A 14,180-nucleotide genomic window follows, 5' to 3' on the forward strand; every position below is an offset into this window, starting at 1 on the left:
GATTTTACTTAAATCAAATGTTCCCTCCAGGGGAAACTGCAAGCTAGAATCATCTCTGGTATACCAATTCCATTTGTCTAGAAACTTACAACTTTTATGGCCATAGTGTGTGTACATGTACAATGCTGGAGTCCCTTTTGGCAGAGCCGGTATGTCTTTAGACCTTCCGCTCCCCATGTCTTTAAGCTTAATTCACACAGGTCTTTCACACAGGAGAGGCTTATTGATGGTGTCCAGTCAGGTTGTGAGATTTGCTAGTGGCACAGGAATGCTGTGGCTAATGTCCAAAGACAAGATTCCACAGCACCAGCACACAATGCAGTTACTCACTGTTAGACATGGCTCATTCATGAGAGTTGGGGTAGGGAAAATTCATCACACAACCCTGATCTCCTTTAGTCTAAGATTTTCCACCTTGCATCCTTGCTTTCAAAGAGCACACAGAACAAGTCTGGCATCCTCGGGGCGGCTGCACAAGGTTTCCACTCCTAGCTTCAGAAAGACCTCGTAGTTCTTTACAGAACTTAACTCAATTCACATGGGGAAACACACTCACTAACAACAGCAACACAGTTTCAAACTCTTTTCTACTCGCAGTTCCTACTTACATAGTGGGTCTGACAATTCTGGCAGCAAAAGTGTCGTGTCGCAGGGCACTGAGGTGCCCTGCTCCTAAGGAGGGGAAACTGCTGGGGAAAGAGCCCTAGCAGGGAATAAGGAGCCCAGCTGTGGGTTGCCAGGGCAACCAGGAGGTCAGCTGACTGTAAGGAGCAGGGCCTGGCCCTTATAAACTCTAGGAGTTGAGGCCAGAGGCAGTTCCCTGCCAGCAGCCCAAGAAGAAGGAGCTCTCTGTTGCAGAAGAGAAGCGAAGCGAAGCGAAGCTTGCTGAAGGAGCAGCACATGATACGGCTGTGGGATGAAGAACCCCGGTAGGCAAAGCGTGATTATAGCCGGGCGGCTTATATTTATGTTATAGCCAATGGGCTTGCATTTTGTGTTGCTGTTTATCACTGGTGGTTTGGGTGAGGCTATTAGGGGATGGAGGATGCCTCATAGGGGACTCACAGTAGTGTGAGATCTCCAGCACCAGCAAGGACACAGCATTAGGGGTGCACAAACCCCAGCCCCAGAGAGGGGGCATTGCTGAGAAGCCCCAGTGTGGGTGCAGTGAGCCCTAGAGAGGGGATATTGCTGAGAAACCCTAGTGTGGGCATGGTGAGCCCCTGAGAAGGGGGTAGCAGTGTGGTCAGCCCCGGAGAAGGGGGTAGCATTGCAGTGAACCCTGGAGAAGGGGGCAGCATTACTGAGGAGGCCCCGAGAGAGGGCGGCATTGTAGAAGAGCCCCGAGAGAGGGCGGCTTTACAGAGAAGGCCGCAGAGGAGGGCGGCTTTACAGAGAAGGCCCTGAGAGGGGGTGTGGAAAGAGAGAGAGACAGGGCTGTTGAGAGCCCGAGTGCCAGAGAGTGAGTGGGGACAGAGAGAGACCGAACAATGTCTATTCCAGCTGCGAGGCTTGGGGCGTGGTGAAAGGGGTGGTTGGAGCCACGCATAACCCATAAGGCTAGGGTGCCCCGAAGCACCCGTTTGCAGGACAAGACCCACGAGGGGTCTGGGAGTCCACAGGGCCAGAGGTTACAGCGGACCGTGTCCAAGAAGACATAAGGCAGCCTCTCTCATATATTGGAACATCAAAGACGTGGTGGGTGAGAATCTGAGGGTGCCCTTGGGCCAACTTGGCATGGGAAGGGGGCCTTGAGGAGATCATGGTCTTCCTGCAGGACCCTGCCGTGACAGGCCGGATAGGGTAAGCCTCAAGCAGCGAACAGGAAGACACACAGGCAGCCTCTCACCGAAAAGCCCCAATAGAGATTTCAAAAGGTCTCTTACCTTAGTTTGGCACCGGGGCGTCAGTGAGGAGACGGTCTGTATCTCACCCGATCATTCCGGGCATCTCTATCCAAGTCACGGCACCAAATTGTAGAAGAAATCAAACTTCACGTTGTGGTTGTATCAGAATTGACAGAGCCATCTTGGTTTGTTTAGAGCTATACAAGTGATCACAAGGAGGGTTCTCAAAGGAACTCTGACCTCTACAAGTTTACAAGCATATTTATACTTTAGACAGCAAGAAAAGATGCAGGGTTCAGACAAAGCAACCTTGAAAGAAACAGAAAGAAGTTGATTTTTTTTTTTTTTGTCACACGTAAGCAGTTTACTTTTTCAGCAAACACATTGTGTTTTGGGAACACCTATCAGTTTGGGGGGTTTTTTGGTTCCTGGAAAGGAGGAGGTTAACATCTGCACACAGACAAAACAAGGCATGAAAGTTTTTCCTTATCTTAGAACATTTTAAAACACATAGCATCAGCATCTTTTTCTCTTCTCTTTCCATCTCTTCTTAGTCAAGTAAGAGGCCTGGTTAAACTTATTTCCACACTACATACATTCTGTAATCTATGCTGCAAGGTGTGCAGTCTATGCTGCAAGGTATAAATGTATCTGCATTCCTACATAAATGCTATAAGATATGTAGTATATGCTGCAAGGTATAAATGTATAGAAATAGAATACAAATGTATCTCCCTCCTATATAAATTAAATTCTATAGTGTAATATCCAATATAATTATAAAAATGAAAAGAATAAATCAATGAATATAATAATGAAATAAAAGGGTCTAAAAGAAAGAAAAAGATTTTCTGGAATGCCACTTGCTGGACTAGGCTAGCAAGCAGGAAATCATTCAAATCAAAGCTAGTAGTAGCCGTCTTTGTCTAACGCTCCTGAGCTGCTGGAAGACACGGCTCAGTAACTGTCAGACCCCAAGGCAGAAAGCAGGCCAATTCAAAAAAATGCTGCCTTTTATGCTGTTTTTCCATGCCTCCCCCAGAGCACTGGGATTGGAAGGGACCTCGGGGAAGGATCACAGTCACTGGCTAGCTATACAGTCAATATGAGAGCAGTTCTTCCCCTCTCTCTCCTTATTTCCTGTTTCCCTGCAGGCAAGCCCAGCTTCAGCTTCAAAATTCAAAATGTTTTGAAACTTCTGAAATGTTTTGACTGCCCTCATTTCATTTTGAGGCTGTTTTGAAGCCCTTCCTTTCATTCCATTTTCGCTGTTTCGAGCTCAAAACTAGTCGAAACAGTGTTGAAACGAAACAGTCAGCAAAATTTCACACAGCCCTAATAGCCAGTTCAGGATTTTAGATGGAAAGAGTTGCGCATGCGTATTGAGGTGTGTACCACCCAGTCTGAATTTTGAGAGGTTCTTTAATTTCTGATCTTCAGATCATTGTGATGTCGCTGTGTTTCAGCTCTCTTAAAATAACCAATGCACTTCAGTTCTGGAGCATACATTACACTTGGTTAAATGAAATCTGTGAGTGCGCCTTACCCTAACCATTGCCCTCCCCTCCTCTCCCCCCTGTGCCCCCCCCCATTAAATTAAGTGGTACAACATAGAAACAATGATATTACTATTGTCAGAGGTAGTGAAAAGCTCAGTGGGAAATCAGGAGACAGATCTGCAAATTATGGATCTTTGGCCAAATTCAAGAACAGGCAGACTTGAAAAGATCAAAATAACATTGTATGCTAATGTGGCATTTGAGATCAAAAGTTAAAAGGAAAGCTTGTTCTAGAAGCAAGACTGTTTGTTTGAGAGAGAGTATGAAATCTTAGAATCATCTATGTTGGAATGCATAAAAAAAAAAAAATGGTTCTGATACTGTTGTCCCTTAATTTAAAAGGACTGGACATGTGGTTATATTTTAGAAAAGCAATTTAGGTGACACTAAATCAGTGCTTCACAAAGCAAAAGGTACTAACAACCAGGAATATCAAGTAAGGTAACAATGAAATATTTGGCAAGACTTCAGAGTAACGGAAGCTCCAGCAACCAAAAAAGAGGTAAAATATCTTATTGTGATATATAGGAGGCTTTAATGTCTCATTTATCTGTGGCAGCCAAGATTCTTTAGGTGAATCTGATATCCTTTATTAAACCAACTAAATAGCTGGAGAGCAATTTTTAAGGAAGCTTTGGGGTTCAAAAGCCCTTCATCAGGCTAAGGAAGTTTCGGCAGTTGATGTGTGCTCTTCCTGGATGGAATGAAAAGTAAAAAAGCCAGAGGCTGGGCTGGTATGCATACAAGACAGGCAGTCAGTGAAAATGTAGATTGAGGAGTCAATGGGTGAGAGACAGGCTGGGTGTGGGGGAGAGAAGGGGGATGAATAGTGGAGAAGTACCTGGGAAGTCAGCTGTCAGGCAGGTTATAATGTGTCATAAATCCAATGTCTATATTTAGTCCATGATTTTTAGTATCCAGGAGGTTGATGAAGTGGAGTTCATAGGCTCGTCTCTGGGAAGTGTTTTGTAAGCTTCCTTTGAGGATCAGGACTGAGAGATTGGAGACAGTGATTTTCTTGTGAGAAATGTGCCCCGACAGGTAATTGGGTATTCCTGTCTTTGATAGATTTCCAGAGTGCATTCATTCTGGTGCGCAGTTGTTGTTTGGTTTCACCTACGTATTTTCCATCTGGTCATTTGGTGCATTGGGTGAGATGTTACATTTCTGGAGGTGCAGCTGTAAGATCTGGGACTGCTGATGGCTTGATTTGTGGGGGTGGTGTTGGCAGGTTTTGCATTTCTTGTCATGGCATGGTCTGGATCCACTTGGTGTGTTCTGGGCCTGAGGAAGTTTGCTTCTGGTGATGAGGTTAGCGAGGTTCGGTGTTTGTTTGAAGGCTAGAATGGGTGGCTCTGGGAAGATCTCTTTAAGAATAGAGTCTTTCTAGTATGGGTTGCAATTGTTTGAGGATTTTCCGTATGGGTTCGAGGGAGGGGTGATATGTCATAACCAGCTGTGTGAGATTTTGTGGGGGGTTTTCTTCTGTACTGCAGGAGTTCTTCACGTGGTATCCAGGTGGCTCTTTCAAATGTGCGATCTATCTCTCTGGAGGAGTGTCCTTGTTGGGTGAAAGCCTTTTTAAGACTGGTGAGGTGGCAATCCCGGGTGTTCTCTTCAGTTCAAATTCAGTGGTATCTGAGGGCTTGGCTGTATATCACAGCTTTTTTGGTGTATTTAGGGTGATTGCTGATTCTATGCAGATATGTCTATTGGTCTGTGGGTTTCTTATATAACATGGTCTGTAATTTATCATTCTGGATACTGATCATCGTGTCTAAAAAGGTGATGTTGGTGCTGGAGTATTCTAGAGAAAGTTGGATGGAGGGATGGTGATTGTTGAATTTCTGATGGAACTTAATCAGAGATTGCAGGCTTTCAGGTATTTCTTACTGCGCCTTACAGTGATACAGTGTGTTCCCACTGGTGTAGATTTCTGTATTTTGGTGCCAGTGCTCCAGATGTTTTCTCTGTAAATCTGTGGAAACTATTTTATTTAGTTTCATTTCACCTTATTTACAATTAATTCATCATGAGCTTTGGTCACTAGAAATAAAAACCCATAAGCCACATACTTGAGACAATTGGGTTCTATTGCTCAATTTCATGCTAGGGTTAGATTCACCCAAGCTTTGGAGAGAACATGAACTTTTTGGGTATTGAACAGTGTGGCAGGGCACTGGTTGTGCCTACCACTTTAAGGTCCTGGAGCTAGCAGCCTCCAGGTGCCTAATGAGGGCAGCCATTTTAGATTCAGCGCTGCCCATATAAACAAGGCAGTTCTGCTGCTGGAGGCCAGGCAAGAACACTGCCTGGCTGGAGGGCTGCTGATATCTTCTGGAGGTAAGGGAGGAGCTGTAGGGGATGGTAAGGAGGCTCCTGGTCCTGGGCATGACCTAGGACTGCACCCTGCAGGGAGGGGGTGGCCTGGTGGGGCTCTCAGTGGTGTGGGAGCCCCCAGGAAATACCAGGCCAATTACCACCCTGGTGAAAGGTGGGTCAGGGCGCCTTAACCCCTAGCCCCCACGACCAGGTGAGTTACCCCTTTGTTGGAGGGTCAGGAAGGTGGACCCCATGAAGAAGAGTAAGGGCCATTGACTCAGGGCCTGCCCAAGTCTGAACTTCCCCTGACTGACTCATGCTGGGCCTAGGACCAGAAGGGTCGAAGGGCCGGGGCCCCACTGTGAGGAACACCCAAGAGCTGAGGGCCTGGGGTTCCGACTGGCCTGGAAATGGGCCAGGGCTAGTAGCCGAAGGTCCCAATAGAGGGATCACGCCCAAAGGGGAAGAAGCTCAGGGAGCTATGTTGCCCGGTATGATGGCGGAAGAGTATGCCTGATGAGAGGATTCTAGGTTGGGGTTCAATCAGTAGGATTCTAGGGCCCAGAGCGAGGGGCTGCTAATTATGAGAACATAGATGCCATCTGTGAGGCTTGGGCTGCAGTTTAGGGGAGGAATGGAGCCGCAGATAACGCCCCCTGGCATCAGGGCAGTACATGGGCAGCCTCCCACTTATTAACATCTCTATTAATTAATTATACCAACAAGGTGTGGCAGACAGGAACATGGGCCCAGGAACAGGTGGACGGGCCACAGCAAGATTGGCCCTGAGCAGGCCACCTGTTCCAAATGGACTAATTTATTAGCTTTAATTTGGTATAATTAGAGCATGGAGGAACTAAATACATATCCTGTGTGATTTTTTTTTTTTTTTTTTTTTTTTTTTTTTTTTTTTTTTTTTATCTGTATTTAAGAATTCATTCTTTTCTTTTTGTTCTCCACTCCTCTCCCACTTCAGCCTTCCCTGTAACAGACTCAGCCTTTCCTACCTCCAAAATATGTCCCTAGCACTAGGACTGTTCCTCAGTCAGGTCCTTTGACTCTACCTTTATGTCCCTCTTTCCAACCTGTCTTCTCCAGTTGTGTTCCCTCTATCCTGAAATATATCTTTTCAGTTTTCTCTACAGTTACCTAAACTATACTGTTTATGGTTTGCTTATCATGTAAGGGACAGCAAGACCAGGTATCTCTTCTTCCACTCTAACAGATCTACACAATAACAAGGACATAATATCTCCTTGAGCGCTGGACAAGTGACTCAGCTAGTACACTCGGATAGGCTCAGCAGCTTCAAGACCCTTTGAGCACATACTAGGGCTGTGTAAGTTGGCAGCAATCTTATCTGGCTTCAGATCTGGCCACTTCAGATGGCAGCAATCTGATTCAGAGATCTGGACTGGGTTTCCAACTAGATCTGGCCAAAGCGGCTCTGACGCTTCAGAGCTGCCTCGGAGATCTGGCCATGGGGAATCAATGAAAGATCTATAACTTTGTTGGGTTTTTTTATGATTTAGATGAAACTTTCATGAGTGGTAGCCTTTGCTAAGAGAATGAAGTCTGCCAAGTTTCAAGAAGATTGGTGCAGGCGTCTGGTAGGAACTATACCCCAAATTCTTGAAAGTCAAACTCATGTCACGGCTATGTGTTACACCACAGGGGGCTGAAAAATGCAGGGGTGGTAGCCCCCGGTAAGGCCACAAAGCCTGCCAATTTCAAGAAGATTGGTGCAGGGATTTGGGGGGAGGTGCACCTGAAGCTGCTGACAGGCAAAACTCATGACACAAATGACCCTGTGTGAGTTAAAGTGCAGTGGGCTGAAAACTGCAGGGGTGGTAGCTCTTACCAAGGAAATACCTACTGTTGGTCCTGGATGGAACAAATAGTAATAAAGCCAGAGGCTGGCCTGACCTGCAACGCAGGCAAGAAAGCCAGTCAGTGAAAATGGAAATGGAGGTGTCGGGGGGAGGATAAGCTGGGGTGAAGGGTAGGGGAAAAAGAGGATGTAGCACCTCAGGTAAAAGTGCAGAGGTGCCTGGCGTGTCAGATGTTGGGCAGGTCACAGTGTGCCAGTATTCCACTGTGTATACTGAGTCCATGAGTTTCTGTACCTATTACCTAGGAGGCTGATGAAGTGCAGTTCATAGGCTCAGCTCTGAAAACTGGTTTGTACATTCAAACAAGCACCTAATCTCATCACCAGAACTGAAGCCAACTTCCTACAGCTCACAACACAAAACCTGCCAACTATCTCCAGTACCCCCACAAACTGCAATCCACCATCTATCAAAGACAATAAAACCCAACTACCTGTGGGGGCACATTCCTCACCAAAAAAACTCTACCTCCAGGCTCTCAGGCCTGATCCTGAGAGGGAACAAATTACAGTGCAAACCACTTTTCAGAGCTGGGCCTATGAACTGCACATCATCAGCCTCCTAGGTAGTAGGTACAGAAACTCATGGACTCAATATACACAGTGGAATTCTGGCACACTGCGACCTGCCGAACATCTGACACTCCAGATACCTCTACACTTTTACCTGCACTGCTACACTCCCTTTCTCCCTCACCCCCTGATGCCTCCATTTCCATTTTCAATGACTGGCTTTCTTGCCTGCATTGTGGGCCAGGCCAGCCTCCGGCTTCTTTACTATTCCTTCCATCCGGGACCAACTGCAGGTACTTCCTCAGCCTGACAAAGGGGTTTTCAACCCTAAAGCTGGCGTTCCAGGCAGCTAATCTGAGCTCACTGGGAGCCTCACAACTGTACTGCAACCAGCAAGCGTCAGGCCTGTCAAAGATGTTACAGGTCTGGGCGTTCCCCAGCCAGGACTTTATGCGTGAGTGCATTAGATAAAGGTTATGGCACCTCCTACCCACCTTTCACCAGGGGATCATTGGCCCTGGCATTTGCGGGGCTGCCGTAACACCAGCAGTCCCACCAGGCCTCCCTACGCTTGCAGGGTGCAGTCTTAGTGGTCATGCCCAGGACCTGGGGCCTCCTCCTTTCCCATGGCCCCAATCCCATACCTCCAAGTTAGTCCTGGCAGGGGAATGAGCTCAGCAGGGACATGTTCTTCCCCTCCTGGCTGGTGATGCAGTTAGTGCCCCCTCCAGCTGAAAGCGGTGCATTACTTGGCTTTTCAAAACCTCAAAAAAGGAAATTGGTGCAGACAGAGTGAGGAGGGTGGTGCTCAGTCTGTCTGCAGGTAGAATTTGGGGAACCCCAGCAACGGGAGGTCCACCAGCTGCTCCATCAATGTAGGATCCAAGCAGGTGCGGTGGGGTGTTACAATATCCTCAGCAATACTGAACACCCTCTTGCTTGCAACACTGGTTGGTGGACAGGACAGGTGTTCCTGGGCAACTGTGGCCAGATCCTGCCACATCAGGCTGTGGCTTGCGCAGTAGGCCAAGGGGTCACAGTCCAGGGGCTCCACATCCTCAGTGCGATAGGTAGCCACTGATGCCTTGGTACTACCTGCCCGAGGCTGGGGTCTGGTGCATTTGGACCCCAGCATTGAAGCCATGCCCATGGCCCACATTGGCAGCGGCTGACGTGGAGGTGACTGGCTGGTGCTGGCGCTGGTGCTTGTGCTGGGAGTGCTGGCACAGGAAAGTGGATCCCCCTCTTCCACATCCCCTCGCCTCTGCACTTCAGCCTCCCTGATTTTGTTCACCAGCACCTGTGTCCAGTGATCAAGGGTTTTGGGGCTTCCAGTGCAAATGCTCCCCTCTTACCCTCAGGTCACACATGCTCACCATCATGTAGACCATACTGGACCACAAGGGATCCAGCTATCTCCTGATGCCCTCCTTCAGCCGCCTCACCAGTGCCTGCATGTCAGGTGACAGCGGCCTGCCCCAGCCAGGAATATTGATCCCCTGGAACTTCTCCATTTGGTTCTCCAGTTCCCTCACTAGGAGTATTCCCTGGCTAAGGAGGGCATTGCCAGTGCTAAGGGTCTCCGTAGCCTCAGAAGGGCTTGAGGAGCACCAAGATCTGGGAGATGGTACCCCACTCAGGTCTGTTCAGGGGGCCGCAGATGCCAATATCCCCAAGCAAGGCCATCTCTTGGATGGCCTTCTGTTGCTCCACCAACCTTTGGAGCATCAGGTATGTGAAGTGCCACTGAGTCTCCACACCCTGCATGATTTTGTGCTGTGGGATGCTCAGTTCTGCCTGTTTGTCCCACAGCATCTTCCCCCGCTTGATGCTGCAGTGGAAGTAGCCCGCCACTTTCCTGCATTTTGAAATCGGCTGGCTTTTAGCAGTAGCGGGGGGCGCATCGGCACCTCTGTCCCCTTCCAAGGCATCCCTCACTATTAGGTGCAGCCTGTGTGCCACACAGCGGATGCCAGCAAAGTTAGCATTAAGGACAGCCTTCACCAAATTGGCCTTGTTGTCAGTGACCATGAACCCATGGGTGAGCTCGGCCTGGCCAACCTGCCACCCGTGCACCATGCAGTTCATGGCCCCCATGATCTCCCTTGCCGTGTGGGACTCATTCAGCACCTCAGCTTGCTGTAGAGCCTACCAATGGCCTGACTGAGTGCACCAGTGCCCCATGAGGGAGAGGTAGGCGTGATCCCCACCCCAGCTGCTCCAGATGTCAGATGTAAAGTACAAGGCTACCTGCAGCCCTGCCTTGTGCAGCTCCTCCCTCAAGTACTCCCTGCATGGCGGGAATATTTGAAAGCTCATGGCACACGGGCCAAGTCCCGGAGGACTGGAAAAGGGCCAACGTGGTTCCCATTTTCAAAAAGGGGAGGAAGGAGGACCCGGGCAACTATAGAACAGTCAGTCTCACCTCCATCCTTGGCAAAGTCTTTGAAAAAATTATCAAGGCTCACATTTGTGAGAGCCCGGCAGGACAAACTATGCTGAGGGGAAACCAGCACGGGTTCGTGGCAGGCAGATCATGCCTGACCAATCTAGTTTCTTTTTATGACCAGGTTACGAAACGCCTGGACACAGGAGGAGGGGTGGATGTCGTATACTTAGACTTCAGGAAGGCCTTCGATATGGTATCCCACCCCATACTAGTGAACAAGTTAAGAGGCTGTGACTTGGATGACTACACAGTCCGGTGGGTGGCGAATTGGCTGGAGGGTCGCACCCAGAGAGTCGTGGTGGATGGGTCAGTTTCAACCTGGAAGGGTGTGGGAAGTGGGGTCCCACAAGCTTCGGTCCTTGGACCGATACTCTTTAATGTCTTCATCGGTGACTTGGACGAGGGAGTGAAATGTACTCTGTCCAAGTTTGCAGATGACACAAAGCTATGGGGAGAAGTGGACACGCCGGAGGGCAGGGAACAGCTGCAAGCAGACCTGGACAGGTTGGACAAGTGGGCAGAAAACAACAGAATGCAGTTCAACAAGGAGAAATGCAAAGTGCTGCACCTAGGGAGGAAAAATGTCCAGCACACCTACAGCCTAGGGAATGACCTGCTTGGTGGCACGGAAGTGGAAAGGGATCTTGGAGTCCTAGTGAACTCCAAGATGAACATGAGTCGGCACTGTGACGAAGCCATCAAAAAAGCCAATGGCACTTTATCGTGCATCAGCAGATGCATGACGAATAGGTCCAAGGAGGTGATACTTCCCCTCTATCGGGCACTGGTCAGACCGCAGTTGGAGTACTGCGTGCAATTCTGGGTGCCGCACTTCAAGAGGGATGCGGATAACCTGAAGAGGCTTCAGAGAAGGGCCACTCGTATGGTTAAGGGCCTACAGACCAAGCCCTACGAGGAGAGACTAGAGAAACTGGATCTATTCAGCCTCCACAAGAGAAGGTTGAGAGGCAACCTTGTGGCTGCCTATAAGTTATAATTTCAGGCACAGGACCATGCTTGAAAAAACAGCCTCTAACTCTGAGTTTCTAATTTATAGTTATCACATTTTCATGTGTAGAATGCGCAGTGCTTTACAAAGAAGGTACATATCATCATTATCATTGTTCAGGGACCTAAGACAACAGCGGAATAAAAGGTACCATGTTCAAAATGCTGAGCTCGCTTAGAAACGAACCCTGTTTTTAAAAGTACCTAAGGAACTTAATCCTTAACAACTTCCAAGGAAATGGAGGGTCCAAAGCATCTATATCACTCCTGAAACTGCATTTAGACTACCAGTACTTTGTTCTTTTCAAGATATATGTGCAATTCTATATTAGGGCTGTGCGAGGCTTTGGATTGCGCTTCGGATCCGGGGCCACTTTGGACGCTTCAGCGTCCAAAGTGGCATGCCCGGAGTGAAGCACAGGCTCAATTAAACTGTCTGAAGTGGTTCACAGCTTCCAAAGTGCTTTGGAAATGCGTTGGATGCTTCGGATGCTGAAACTGTTCAATTACTATTACTACTCAGTTCATTTCTTTGAATTTATATTTGCTCTTTTTTTTTTCTGTTGGAAACTTTGAAAAAAGAAAGCTGTGTTTTCCCTCCCAGTGTGATCCATCACTGTGCAGGGAGGTACACATACTGCACGCATGCACATGCGCGCGCGTGTGCACGCGCGCGCGCACACAATATAAAGGAAAATCAGATATTCATAGGAGAAGACAGACAGACAGCACACAATTTTTACATAACTCTTAACACTGAAGCAAACAATCAAAGAAGAAGCCAGTGCACCCATGCAACGGAGGGAATAAAACGCACAATACAAAAGGCTACACCCCCCCCTTTTTGCAGCACAGGAAAGATTGATATGAAGCGTTCTGGAAAGGTAGGTGCTAGGTCTCCTAGCAGGGGAGGGAGAGGGGGTAGGGGGAGAGCTAGCAGCATTCCCCAAAGTATTATCTTCCCAAGCAGCCATGACATCAGTAGTGCCAGTGGAAGCCAGGAGGTGGGAGCAGTGTCTGCACTTAACATCCCTGCACCTGCACCACCTACGCTCAGTCCAGAAGTAGGCACAAGCAGTGGAATGACTGTCTCCTCCACCCCAATTTAATCTCTCAGCGTGATCCTCGAACTGCCGGAGGAGGAGCTGGAGCTGGAACCAGGGATGCTCAGCGTGCTGGCTCAAGCACTTCTAGGGACTGAGGGGGAATCGGAGTTTATGCTCCACACCCCTCAAGTTTTCCCTAGACCTAAGTCTCCTCCAGAAAGCAGCACCTCTAAGGAGGCTGAGGTTGTGGAGGCAAGTGGCTCAGCTGAGGCAGCTCCTCCTGCTGTTGAGCCACAGCCTGCTGAAGAGTGGGATAAGGCAGGATTCTCACCCTTAACCCAGAAGTGGGGAGTAGTGTAGTGTGGGATCATTTTGAGGTGGCAGATGATCCCAAGTTTGCCATCTGCCAGCACTGCCGAAGGCCATGAGCTGTGGCAAGGACGCGAGACACTTTTCTACCATGGCACTGCTGCTGCATCTGATGAGGAAGTACCCCTTTGCCCTTCCCGCTCAGCCTGGCACTAATGCGAGCGTGCTGAAAGAGAAGTCCTCCACTCGCTCCAAAGCCCCCTTCCCCCCCCAAAGCAGAGGCAGGCCACCCTGGACCAGTGGGGGAAGATGGACAGAAAAGGGGGCGTGTTCCCTAGGAGAGCAAGATCACCCAGTGTATTGGGGAGATGCTTGCTCTGGATAACTAGCCCTTCTCCCTAGTTGAGTGGACAGGGTTCAGGTGGTTAGTAGCACTTCTGGCCCTATTTTACAAAGTGCCTGCATACACCACCTTTAACAGGACAGTGGTGCCCTCCCTGTATCAGGCATGCAGGGAGTACTTGAGGAAGGAACTGCACAAGGCAGGGCCACAGGTAGCCTTGCACTTCATGTCTGACATCTGGAGCAGCTGGGGTGGCAATCACACCTACCTCTCCCTCACAGGGGACTAGTGTGGTCAGTCAGGCTGTTGGTGGGCTCTGTTGCAGGCCAAGGTGCTGGATGAGTCCCACACATCAAGGACTGCTGAAGAGTGGGATAAAGCTACCATGGAGCTGAGGATGGCATCCCAAGTACAGGATAACAAAAAATTGTTTTTTAGATATATAGGGAGTAAAAGGAAGGCCCAGGGTAGAATAGGACCCGTACTAAACGGGCAGAAGCAATTGGTGACGGACAGGGGGGACAAGGCTGAACTCCTCAATGAGTTCTTTGTCTCAGTGTTCCTAAGTGAGGGGTAAGGACAAGGCTCTCACTGGGATTGTAGAGAGGCAGCAGCAAGGCACCAGACTGCCATGCGAAGACCCTGAGATGGTGCAGAGTCACTTGGAGGAACTGGATGCCGCTAAGCCGGCAGGCCTGGATGAGCTCCATCCAAGGGTGCTGAAGGCACTGGCTGGCGTCATTGCACAGCCACTGGCGGTAATATTTGAACACTCATGGTGCATGGGCCAGGTCCCAGAGGACTGGAACAGGGCCAATGTGGTCCCCATTTTCAAGAAGGGGAGGACGGAGGACCCAGGCAACTATAGGCCAGTCAGTCTCACCTCCATCCCT

The 14,180-nt window shown here is 49.0% G+C and overlaps 1 protein-coding gene across 2 annotated transcripts in view; it reads left to right on the forward strand.

Moving 5' to 3' along the window:
- The first annotated feature begins 856 nt into the window (after positions 1 to 856).
- The window catches only part of LMNTD1 (lamin tail domain containing 1), a 65,703-nt gene continuing 52,379 nt past the window's right edge, over positions 857 to 14,180 (forward strand). For both annotated transcript variants that reach the window (XM_006031450.1, XM_006031451.1), the window contains exon 1: positions 857 to 929. The gene's annotated coding sequence lies outside the window, so the exon portion shown is untranslated. The remainder of the gene's footprint in view (positions 930 to 14,180) is intronic.

Source organism: Alligator sinensis, unplaced genomic scaffold, assembly GCF_000455745.1.
Source record: "Alligator sinensis unplaced genomic scaffold, ASM45574v1 scaffold696_3, whole genome shotgun sequence".
Taxonomy (NCBI): Eukaryota; Metazoa; Chordata; order Crocodylia; family Alligatoridae; genus Alligator; species Alligator sinensis.